A 12,600-nucleotide genomic window follows, 5' to 3' on the forward strand; every position below is an offset into this window, starting at 1 on the left:
ATAACTGGCCCCACAGGGTCGGTCAAAATCGGGGACTTGGGACTGGCGACCTTCCGAGATGGGGCATTTGCCAAGAGTGTGATTGGTTGGTGGGGAAATGTCAGTTCAGGCACTCCCGAGTTTATGGCCCCCGAGATGTACGCGGAGTGCTACGATGAGGCAGTGGACATTTACGCCTTCGGAATGTGCATGTTGGAGATGGTCACGTCTGAGTACCCCTACAACGAGTGTAATTCTGCTGCTAAAATATACATGAAAGTAACTGGGGTCAGTCTGGGTGTCGATTGGTAGGGAATTCCCCCGGAAAGTCTGAATAAAGTACATGATGACTCGCTTAAGAACATTCTGGCCAGTTGCATTGCCTACGACAAGAAGTATCGGTAATATTTTGGTGGCAGTGCAGATACACTGCTGATGAGTTGCTGAGGATGAACGTGTTCAGTGAGGATATGAGTTCCCTCAACGTGGATGTGATCGGGCCAGGGATGGACGACAACGGGGACTCGATAACCCTCAGAATATCGGCTGCTGACCTGACCAAGTCATGTGATCTGCTCATTAAGGACAAAGTGGGAATCTACCTCAACTACAACCTGAAGGAAGACACGGCTTTCTCAGTGGCTGAGGAAATGGTATTGTTTTGGGTGACCGCAGGCCAATTCCAAATTCATAAGCAGTGAGAACACGAGTGCCATTGCCAAACACATTCTCATCAATGTTCATAGATATGTCGAGGAGTCCAGGAAACAGCACGAGAAGGCAGTCGTGTCCTCAGATTTAGTCGAGTTGTTTTTGACTGTTCAATAAAGACCCGTGGAGAGTGAGGTGAGGGAGCAGACTGAGAGTATTCAGCCCAATGGGGAGGAATCAGTCGAGAACGAGAGGAGTATATCCCTCGAATTGGTGGAGAAGACGAACAACGACATAAAAGTCAAGTTCACCAACACCAAGGGAGATGCAGTCACGTTTATATTTGACTGTGCCAAGGAGTCTATCCCCGACATAATTTCCAACTTGGTCCTCCCTTCTTCTCATTTTAGGCCGACGAGAAGTATTTGGCCGATCACGAGTCGGACCAATTAGTTGAATTGCTTGAGAAATTGGTGGATAAAGTGTCAATTACTGGCAATGTGAGTGAGATGTGTTTATTTGTTGGACCCCGATCACGAGTCGAATAACCGGATTGAGGAGGAGGACGTCTCGTGTGCGCATGGGGAATATGTGAGTGAGAAGGCCTCGTCGAGCAAGGAGGGTGCGCCAGTCAACACACACGACTCGCTTGTCTCTTGTTTAGATAAGACTGAAATAGGTTGTGTCCATTCTAACTCTCAAGAGTCCGCAACTCGGGAGAAGCCTCAGAACTCGTTGGCTCGATTGAAGGAAGAATTGAACAAGACATTCAATCCTCCCGAGTTTGTGCCACCAAACTCCCAAAAGACTGACAAACATGAGGAGGAAGTGCACGTTCGAGACAACGATGTCATGTCTTGTCACTAATTTAAGGAGACACAGCGATTTGGACGATTTGACGTGTCCAACGTACCTTCCGAGTGCAGTGCCACAGAATTGTCTGTCCTCCCTCCCATGACGCCCCTCACCACAAGGGGTAGTGAAATGGAGCAGATTATTGCCAGGGAACATCAGGCAATGCTGGAAAGGTAGTCTAAACTTCTGCATCTTAGACACTCGGAAGAATTGGAGGGATTGAAGATTCGACACTCGCGAGAGACAAAACAGTTCTTTGAGCGTCATTCGAAATACAGACATGCATAATCAGTGACTAATCAAATATTTATTATCCAAAAACTGTTACTGCCCTCCCCTACTGGGAATATTAGACATATAACTAAGATGTTTACGATTAACTCAACCTCCGACTAGACTTCCAATCGGATCTAAATATTAGTTTACATACTCACCCTCGAAGTGAGCTATTCAAAGTCGCCGATCTAAACTATTAAATCCCCAATCACCCTCTCTCGGGAATACTGTTGCTATTTGTGAAGGAAGTGTCCGATCTATAATATTAAATGCCACTTCACCCTCTCTCGGGAATTCTAAAGGAAGTGTCCGATCTATAATATTAAATTCCAATTCACCCTCTCTCGGGAATTCTGAAGGAAGTGTCCGATCTATAATATCAAGTGCCCCCTCACCCTCGCATGGGAAAGTTCTTTCCAAATGAACTGCCGGAACTACAATAATACTGCAAAGTCACCCTCTGTCAGGGAAGGATGAGGCCGATCTACTATATTAATTATTAAACTACCCTCGCTGGGGAATATTTCACTCTTTGAGAAGGCCGAACTAGAATGTACATAGAGAACTCACCCTCTGACTGGCACACCCTCGTTCTTGGAGAAGGACGTGTCGTGTCTACACTCATGTCCCAACACTACCCTCTCCTTGGAATCAGTTCCTCCAAAGTCCGTGACTTTCCCCGTGCAAACACTGCATTGCTGTCCCCGTAGTACGCGTCCTTCGATATCTCGAATTGCTGTCCCCGCTTAAACTCCAATGTGCTGCCCTCAGACAACCCAACTAGTCATAACATTCCCTCACATACATCTGCTAGACGATTCTCGACCAAACCCTTTCATTTTGGGCAGTTCGGGGGTGGCTGGAATGTCACACAACACTACCCTCAGGCTGAGAGAATCGGGCTGCTGCAAAATCAAGTTCCACCGCATCATCGTCTTTGAATCTGCTCTTTGTCCGGTCTAAATAGTGAATTGATCGTACTTTTTGGTTCCTGCACCAACTCCTTCGAACAGGGGGCTGTGTTGTGAGGAGGGGGGCATACCACTCAAATCCATAAGGGAGATGGTCACAGATCGGTTGTGTAGGAGTTCTCCGTTTAATTGGAGGACTGAGATCAGGTCCTGTCTGGATGTAAGCTCGACCTTCCCCATTCCATTCCAGGACTCGAAAAATGTGAATTTGATTCCACTAAACAGTTTCTTTAGGTCCTCTTCTGTGGAATTGAAAGGCAGGTTTTTGAGATGTGCGATGAAAGGGCCAGTCTGGGGGATTTTTTCTTCGTCTATTCCGTCGTGGTAGAACGAGCTCGGGGCGGAGGGGAGAACTACGTTTGGCTGTTTTACTTCTCCTCCAAACTCTTCGACTAAATCGTAAAATTGGATTGTTTTCTTGGCTTTATTTTTATGTCCTATTATGTTTATAAAAATTGATTTATCACCACGTCCCATTACTATCCAGATGTACTATTATTTATTATGTAATTAAATTTTACTTAAATTAAATAGTATTACTTTTATTTTTAAACTTAATTAATTCATTAAATTAAAACATGTAATTTGTTACTTCCTATTTCTTTGTCCAAGGGAAGTATGTTGTAGTAGGAGTAGAGGTATTTTTTGAGATGTGCTTTGGCCTGGAATATTCATAAGATGTATCTGAGCTCCATTCTGTAGTTTTAGACTGTCTATTTCACGCATAGTGAGTCCCCAGGTAGAGGAGTTGTACAGTAAAACTGGCTTTACAAACATATTGTATACACTCAACCCTCTCAAATTGGCCATTTTTAGTTCCTTTAATTTTGTTGGCCAATTAAAGAATAAAATCGATAATTTTTCAAAGAAACTACTTTAATTTATCTTTAGTTAGCATAATTTTTTTTAATTTAAAGAAAATAAAAAAATCTTAATTTTTTAAAGTAAAATTTGATTCCAATTTGTTTTTTTAGATATCAGTATATTTTCTTTGTAACGTCTTATAGATGAGATTAGTAAGACATCATTCTTGTTTTCAATGTTTTTTAATAAATCTTCTTCAATTGTAGTTAACCTGACCACAATGTCATTTTTGTCAATTTCTTCCTCATGATTTATATTTTCATCATTTTCATCTTTAATGTTTCCGCCATTATCCATCTCTTTTATTTTATCATTTTCTGCATATTCATATGCAAGAAATTCTTCAATATCCAACGAATCAAAAATATCTGTCCTTTCTATTGGTATACTATCTTCTGAATTATTTTTTATGTTATCATTATCTAGTTAAATATGCAAGTTTGTCGCTATCTAGTTAAATATGTTACTTTTCAGTTTTTGGACCGAGAGCACCCGACGTTTCCGCCGCGATCGGCACCACGGAAAATTCCTCCGATAGGGCAGAATATTTTGATAGCTTTAAGGAGTTAATTAACTCCACAAAATCAGTTTTTTCGTAATCTAATGTATTTGGCTGCAATTTCCATTTCGGCCAAATCATATGGCGGAAAATACAATGTCTTGGTCTTGTGGGAGCCTACAAAGACGTTTCATCGTGGGAACGAAAATTATTGAGGAAATGCTACCATTTAGCTCTCATCCCTGTGGAAAATGTTTTATTGGAATTTGAAAAATTTTCTCTTGATGCGACAGGAAAAGAAAACAACCAACAAATAATGAATTTTTTGATTTATTTTAAACAACAATTTATTGCTGACCCATCTTATGACGTCAGTTTTTGGAGTTGTTTTCATCGGGTATTAAAGTCAATGCCCAGGACGACCAATTCATTGGAAGGTTAGCATAAGCTGTTGAACAGTTCTTTTAACAGAGCGCATCCAAATTTGGCAGCTTTTGTCAATGTTTTGGCCATGAAAGAACAAAGACTTTTTGTGAAAATGACACAAATTAAGTCAGGAAGGTATCTTGAAGTGTCTGCGACAGACTGCAAAAAGGAACTTGAACTGAAAATAGCATGTGAAAATTTTCATGAATTTGAAGTAGATTGCTATTTTAAGCTAATTGCTGGTTTGATTTGCTTTAAAGTTCAGAATAAAAAGTAATTGTTTTAAAATTTTATTTTATTTACCCTTAAAATATTTTTCTTTGTAGACGAGTTGTCGCTCAACGGTCAGGAATTTGTTTACCGCGTAACCATACGTTGTTTAGTTTTCTGAGAGTGAAAGCTGGTAGTGATTTTTTTCTTAGTATGTCTTCTGTATCTCCTAAGAGATTGCCAGGTTTCTTTTCATGTCTCCATTCTTCATTTTTCGCTGTTTTTGTTGCCTAACTATAGTATTTTCGGTTTTTTCTGCGTTAATTTTTAGTTCTTCCAGATATATGAGCCCTAGATAATGCAGAGAGTGGGATCTATAGAACACGTCGCTGAGGAAGTGACCTAACGAAAATGCAAGCTTCTTTATTATTATTATTATTTAAAGACCAATACGGGCAAGCCGGTTAATTATAGTTAATCCCGTGATCGCCGATCCAAACGAGGGAGATCCTTCTGAAAGGTTCAATCCTTCCCGCAAGATCGGCCTGAAACGACGATGTCCCAGGGTCTGAGAAGCTAAGAGTCCTTTTTCGGAAGGCATTAAGTGCCTCCTGAGCGTTGCCATATCCGAAGGAATTTCCAACTGACATGGTGGACCCCGTAACGCCACGCTAAGCCCGGAAGGTAAGAGAGTAATGTAAGGCGATTTTAAATTAATAAATGAATTCAATAACCGACTTGAAAATCCTTGAACTTTAAAATCCCATATTGAATTTGGAAAATCCCACTTTGAATTTGGAAATCCCATATTGAATTTGGAAAATCCCACTTTGAACTTGGAAATCCTATATTGAATTTGGAAATTCCCATATTGAACTTGGAAAGGTATACATGTCTCTGAAGAAGACGTAAAAGATGGGATTCTCTCCTTCGTCCCGAGCAGCAGTGGTGGACTAGATGGGTTCCGTCCGGTCACCTCAAAGATCTCATTGCTCGTAACACGGGCAAATTTTTGGTCCGGCTCGTACTGGCTATCACCAAACTAATGAACAGGATGCTATCAGGGACACTACCATAAACAATTCGACACGTAATGTTCTCCGTCAAATTAATCGGATTTGACAAGAAAGGAGGGGGAATACGCCCTATTGCTGTTTGCCTGGTTTTTCGTCGGTTGGCCTCAAAGCTTTTAGGCAGAGCAATCCTGCCTACGTTGATAACACAATTACAACCAGCCCAAATAAGGGTCGGCACACCGGGGGGATGTGAAGCGGCAGTTCATGCTGTACGAACATTCACCGAAAAGAACGAAAACACTCCTTTCGTAATCGTCAAAATTGACATTAAAAATGCCTTTAACTCAATACAATTCTGGAGGATTGCTTCACATACTACCCATCAGTTTACAGCTATATTCATAGCTCATACGGAAAACCATCCAGTCTGGTGCACGGCCAATATTACATCCCATCGTGTTCTGAAGTCCAACAAGGGGATCCACTGGGGCTTGGAAATTGCCCGTGTCACAAGATATTGTTCCACTTCCCTGAGGGTATGGTATTTGGATGACTGCACCATGGGCGGTGAATGGGACTTGATATATTCAGATAGATCATTCCTAAAGCCACTAAAAACAAATCAGAACAATTAGAAATACTTGGATGCCCTCTTACTGATGCAGGAATCATTAACACTCTAATAATAAAAGAACATCAACTATGAACAACATTCAAACGTCGTGAGATGCTGGACGCACACACTTCCATATTTCTGCTTCGGGGCGCACCCTGCTACCTGGAAATGCAACAGCTCGACGAAATTGATTGTCTCTTTCGGACCACCATTGAACATATCACCAATGTGAAATTTGACGACCAAGGGTGGGACCAAGCGACCCTACCCGTTAACCTGGGGGGACTGGGAATTCCTTCACAGAAAGATCTAGCTTGCCCCGCATATCTATCCTATTTGGACTCCAGCCGACTACTGATCAGGAAATTCTCCAACTCCAAACTGAATCATCTAAAATCACAGACATGGAGCATTCGAGGGGGATGATGCCTGAGCAGAAAGACCGTTACAGGACCGTCTGCGAAGGTAAATATGAGAGGTGGGGCCACCGTCGATTGTTATGGACACCATGCCCTCTCTTGTAGAAGAAGTGCAGGACGATTTCAAAAATACAAGGCGATCAACAAAATTGTCAAGAGAGCCCTGAAGTCTGCAGGATACCCCATCGTTCTTAAACCTGTTGGCCTTGACAGAGGAGATGGAAAACGTCCTGTGGTCGAGACAACTGGAGGAATAAGTAGGAAATTGCTTTGCTTCCTGAAGAAACTTGGACGCTTAACCACATTAAAAAGCCTTCAAAGTGAACAAGGGGTGGTACTCCACACACTTCTTTCTTTTCTTCCTCCTATTTTCTGGCTCTGTAGACCTACGAGGTGGTGTAGTCCATCGCTGACTAAATTTCAGGACTGGGTTGGCGATTATCAAACGAGCATGATCATCAGGATCTCGGAAACCTTCCATGTTTTTGAGACATGACCCCATTTCAAACTCGCCAAGAACAGTCACGCCAGGAACTTGTGTAGCTCCTCTGAGCCTTCCAGGCGCATAGGGAGCTTGTCTTGCCCAAGTGTGTTGTCTTTAGACGAACGGATAGTCCAGGTCACCTCTGTTGTGGTGATTGGGCAGTGTTTCGACGACAATGGGCACGACAGTGGCTTTGACATCGAGGATTGCGCCGTCCCTTGACACTTTATGAAAACAGTCCCAGAAGCTTAGGTTTTGTGGTTAAGGTTTATACAAGCCTTCTCCCATTTTCTAGCGGCGTCCAGCTTTGTCCTGAAATTTATTTTTCCACTGATTTCAGTGGGCCAGTTATTTTTCATATTCTTGAGTGTGGCCCAGTCAGAGGAGTCCACAGAGCGTCTGAGTTTCTTTCTTAGACGCTTTCTCTCCGTCGATCTCGAGGACAGGGTCGTATCGGACACTGCTACTGTTGTCGCGTAGAAAGGCATTTAAGGAGCTTCTATAGTGTGGCCAGTTAATCTTCGAAAGAGAGAACCGAGTAAATTCGCGTTCTTACCTTTTAATACTGCGTGAATTTTGACCTCCATTGGTAGGTTGTCGCTCCCGATATCATCAAAAACTGTAGGCTCTTTCATAAGGTTGGCTATAGTGTACCTGCAGATACTTAAGCACAAGTTGTCCGTGCTGTTAGGCGAGTGGTGGTTCGGGAATTCAAAGGTTCTTACAAATACACCGATTTTGTCAGTGACTTTCTTCAGTGTATGACCATCCTGGTTGTTCGTCCGACAGCCAAACACCGTGTGCTTTGAGTTTAGGTCTCCAACGAGAAGGCAGTGAGCTGTGCTTGAGAAAAAGTCATCAATCAAACTGGTGCTGGGGGAGAGGTTTTTGGAATATAAGCCTCCGACTTTTAGCCAGAAGGAATCGGTTTTCACCTCAAGGGAATTCACGTGATTCCGTCTTTTGATAGATCGGGCATTCTCAGCGATGATTTTCAAGGGACTATGTTGTTGATGTGCTCCCTTCTAGCAGAAGCTGTTGGAGCATCTCCGTTTCTACACCGAGTTTTGTCAAGGCTCCTACACAACGGTGAAAGAATTCAATTAGGCCATCTCTGTTCTGCACTTGGTTGCGGCAGTACTTTGTCTCGAAGAGTGTTTGCCTTCTTGCGGGGACACCCGAGCGGTTAACATTGGTGCTGGGACGATCGTCAGTATCTGACTTCCGGTTGATGTGGACAGCTGGGTCCGGCAATGTCTGAATCCACACATCGACTTTGGACGGACTCTGGGATGGTCTTTTGGTCCAGCCCGACTCAGTGCGTTTGGCTTTTGCCCAGCGAACGGGGCTTTAAGCCAGCGGGTTATTCGAAGTCCGTGAGGCTGCTGTTGCGGCTTTGGCAGATGGGGATCTACCGTAGCACGTCAGGTGCCCAGTGTTGTTACAATTAATGCAAGTTTTGCAGCTGGGAGATTGGGGAAAGGGTTTCGATTTCGGGCAGTTTTGGTGCCTGTGTTCGTCACCAAGAAGCAGAATCAAAATTTTTCCGTGCATCTGTGAGACGTATATACAAACTGGTTGCATCGGAAGCATCTTGGGGTCATTGGCTTGAGCCATTCACAACAGATATGACTAAAGCTGCAGTGATTCCAAAGTGGATGAGGAGCTGGCCTCGGCTCTAGAGTCCAGCGTAAGTTTTCCGACCTGAATGTCGACTCCATTGTGAGTGTACCTTTCGAACTTGAAGTTTGATTCAAGATGTTTCCGTAAGACGGGATTCTTTCAAACCGAAAAAGCACTTTGCCCGTGACGGCTTGACTGAATGACATTTTTTCTTGCTGTTGAGCGCAGCTTTATTCTCGGAGTGAAAAGACGGAATCCAAAGAAGCTGTGATTTATGAACTTATATTTTTTTTATTTTGAATTATTAGATGGATGTAAAATAGAAAATTTTAAAATAAAAATGCACCGAGGCACACGAAAAAAATACGCCGTAGGACAGCCCGTATGGAACCGACCACACCCGAAGGCGACCCAAAGTGCAATGGGCGGCCAGCGAATGGCATATTTGCCTAATTGATAACAAACATGCACAACCAGGTAAGTAATTTGGCAGATGCACACATTAAAAAATAGATATAACTAAATCATCAAAATGTGTTGTTTTTTAATTAGCTTTGAACTAAATAAATTTAATTATTTAATGTATTCTTTAATCGAATTCCATAATATTTTACGATTAAAGTAATTATAAATTTATTTAATTTATATAAATCTGATTTTTTAATACTACTTGTTTATTTTTTGGTCGTTAAATAAAATTAAATAAAACTTTCAGTTCAATTTAATGCTAAAATTACTTGACTTTACTTGACGAGCTTTATTAGTATTTATGTTTGTGTTGCCTTGTTTTTATAAAAGTTTCCAAAAAAGTAGAATAAGAGATCTCATTTAGAAAAATCAGATTCGTTAATTTGAGCTGTAAAACACTAGAACATCTTTACATATTTAGGGTGGAGCAAATAAAAACGCATTTTAAAATAAATTATACACAATCTTAGTCTGACAATTTTTTAATGTATTTGGTAAAATCTACTCAGATTGGAAATGTGTCCTAAGCTATAATTTATAGTGAATTATCAGATTTTCTGAATTATAAGTGACGGGTTCAAGCCAACTTTTCATCTTGTCAATGCATACGAGGTGGAATAGCGATATTTCTGTCTTTAACTATTCGTTCTCTTGTATTTTTCTCGTTAATTGCCGCTTGTACAGTAGCGATCATAAAATCAATTTCAGGATAAGAGTCTCTTATTTTCTCACAACAATTGTGTAATAAATGAACGGTAGATTTTACATAGGATAACTTAAATTTTTTTGCCAGCTAAAACATAAAATAAAATTTTCTTGATTTCATATAATTTGCGAACGGTCTAGGCATGTGATGCCCACCTCCACAATAACAATCTCCCCGGTGATTTCATCGTGGACCACAATATCGGGTTTTTTGTGCTAGACAACAATGATGGTATAAGCTTTAATGCACACCATCGAGTTCTCACACACCAATTGAACTCGATGGGTTTGCAACTTTTTGGACGCCCTCAAGTTCATTAACAATAATTATTTTCAAACTATTTTATCATTAAATGCACATTTAGAAATATAAACAAATCCTATTAAGAAAAACTATATGAAGAGTTCAATGTCATTCTCACAATGTGGAAGGCAGAAAATGGGGACGATCAAGAGACAAATATCAAGAATGATATTAAATAAAGTAATTAATTCTTTTTGTTTGTAATTTTACCAAGAGTTAAAATATTTAATCTAAATTCTCAACTAGTTCTAGAGAAGAATCACTTAAAACTGCGCCTGAGTTATTAATGCTCGCACAAAATAGAAACAAACATTTATTGACGACATTTCTAATTCCCATTAAAGCTGGGCATTGTACACGAACTGCTGGTCTATTGGTGTGTGATCTACAATTATTGAATATTTTTTTAGGAAGCGACAGACAAACTCCTTAAAAAGTGATTGCGAGCCGAATTACACCGACAAATCCTGGGGAATGAGAGTATTATTTTTTTAATGATTGACTTCTTTAGAGTAAAAAAATAGAAAATGTGACCGGTTTCTGAGCGGACCCGGTTTTTGGAAGGACCAGGTGCGTATATTAAAATAAAAAATGGATAAAATAATTTATTTTCATTAGAAAATAAAAATTGGTTTTATTTTTTATTATATTATTGTAATAATTAATTAATTAAATTTAACATAAAAAATGGATTTCGTTGTACTTTCAAAAGCAAATCTTCAAAAAATTAAAAAAAATCAAAGAGTTGAGGGATCTAGATGAAGTGATCGAAAAAAGAGAAAAGCGTAGATTTAGAATTCACGCAAAAAAATTTGTATTCTCTGACTGAAAGGCATTTATTCGAAAAAACAATTGCTTACTAATCATTTTGGCAGAGATAGAATGATTAGTCAGCTGTCAGAAAAAATTTACGGTGTTACTCGAAATAGATTGAAAATGTTATTAAAAACTGTGTTTTTTGTCAGGTATAATAATTAAAATAAGGCGATTAGTCACTGAGATTAATGGCAACAAAACCTCCTATTAGGCCAATCATTGCGAGAGGCCCGCGTGATAGATACATAGCCGATCTCATTGACTTAAGGAGATATTCGGAATTAAACGATTCAAATTCATTACAACTATTCTTTAGAAGATGAAAATGGAAATGTCCATAAGAATATTAATATTTCTAGAATAAAAAAGTTTAACTAAATTTTAAAATTCTCTAAGTGAAGAGATACCGCGGCCGTAGGCCGCATAGGGGACTAGTTGAATTTTTATATCAAACCTTGTGGGTTAGAATAGTTTTTTATTGACAGTTATTTTAAGATTTGATTTTTAAAATATTTAGGTTTAAAATCATTAAATAAAAATATAATGTTTTTTTAACATTTTACACAAAAATCAATTAAAATTACTTATTTAAAATTTAAAATGCACTTTTGAAGGGTATGTTGGTTTTGTGAGCAATGATAAAATCAGAAACAGCTTAAGAAATTATTTAAACATGGTCTAATTTATTGTATAACTATTTTCAGGATAAAATAAAACGATTTATACAATTTTTTGTGTGGTCCTTCCAAAAACCGGGTCCGCTCTAAAACCGGTGACAGAAAATAACAAAATTTTGTTTTATTAAAATCAATTTATAAGTTTTTAAATAATTTTATTATTTTGTGATAAAACATTAATAGAACGTGTTTTTCTAGTTAGTTGGAATCTAACCCCAGTTGTTTTTTATCTCTGGTCTCACTATTCCATACATTATTGCCCGAGTTTCACAATAATCTTGAGGGTATAGTTCAATAATTTGGATGTTAACCACATCAAATTTTATTTGGTGTTCTACGAGTCCATAGAATATATCCCAATTATTTTTATATGGGAACATTTATTTTCTTTATATATTCAGTAGCAATTCGTGAATTTATTAAAGAAATATGTACTTTAATTATAACTATTGACCAGAAAGCCTCAATTTAACTTTTAAACAAACATTAATGTAATCAGTAATGTATTTTGAAACGAAAGAAATTGGGTACTTTTGTCGAAGTGGTCGCATTTTTTTTAGGCCTTTTAAAAAATCTAATAATTTTTGAGTGTAATATATTATATTTTATTTAAGTCGCTCTATCATAATTTAAAATATTATTAAATTTTTTACTAATTTATTTTCTAATTTTTTTAATATTATGGCGAGCATGTACCTAATATTGATATAAACTGGCACTATAGGTCACATGGAAAATTCT

At 39.1% G+C, this 12,600-nt stretch overlaps 1 pseudogene; it reads right to left on the reverse strand.

Moving 5' to 3' along the window:
• Positions 1 to 9,228: 9,228 nt before the first annotated feature.
• On the reverse strand, positions 9,229 to 9,374 carry LOC115228967 (annotated as a pseudogene).
• Positions 9,375 to 12,600: the final 3,226 nt, after the last annotated feature.

The sequence above is a fragment of the Octopus sinensis genome, unplaced genomic scaffold (genome assembly GCF_006345805.1).
Source record: "Octopus sinensis unplaced genomic scaffold, ASM634580v1 Contig11491, whole genome shotgun sequence".
In the NCBI taxonomy this organism is placed as follows: domain Eukaryota; kingdom Metazoa; phylum Mollusca; class Cephalopoda; order Octopoda; family Octopodidae; genus Octopus; species Octopus sinensis.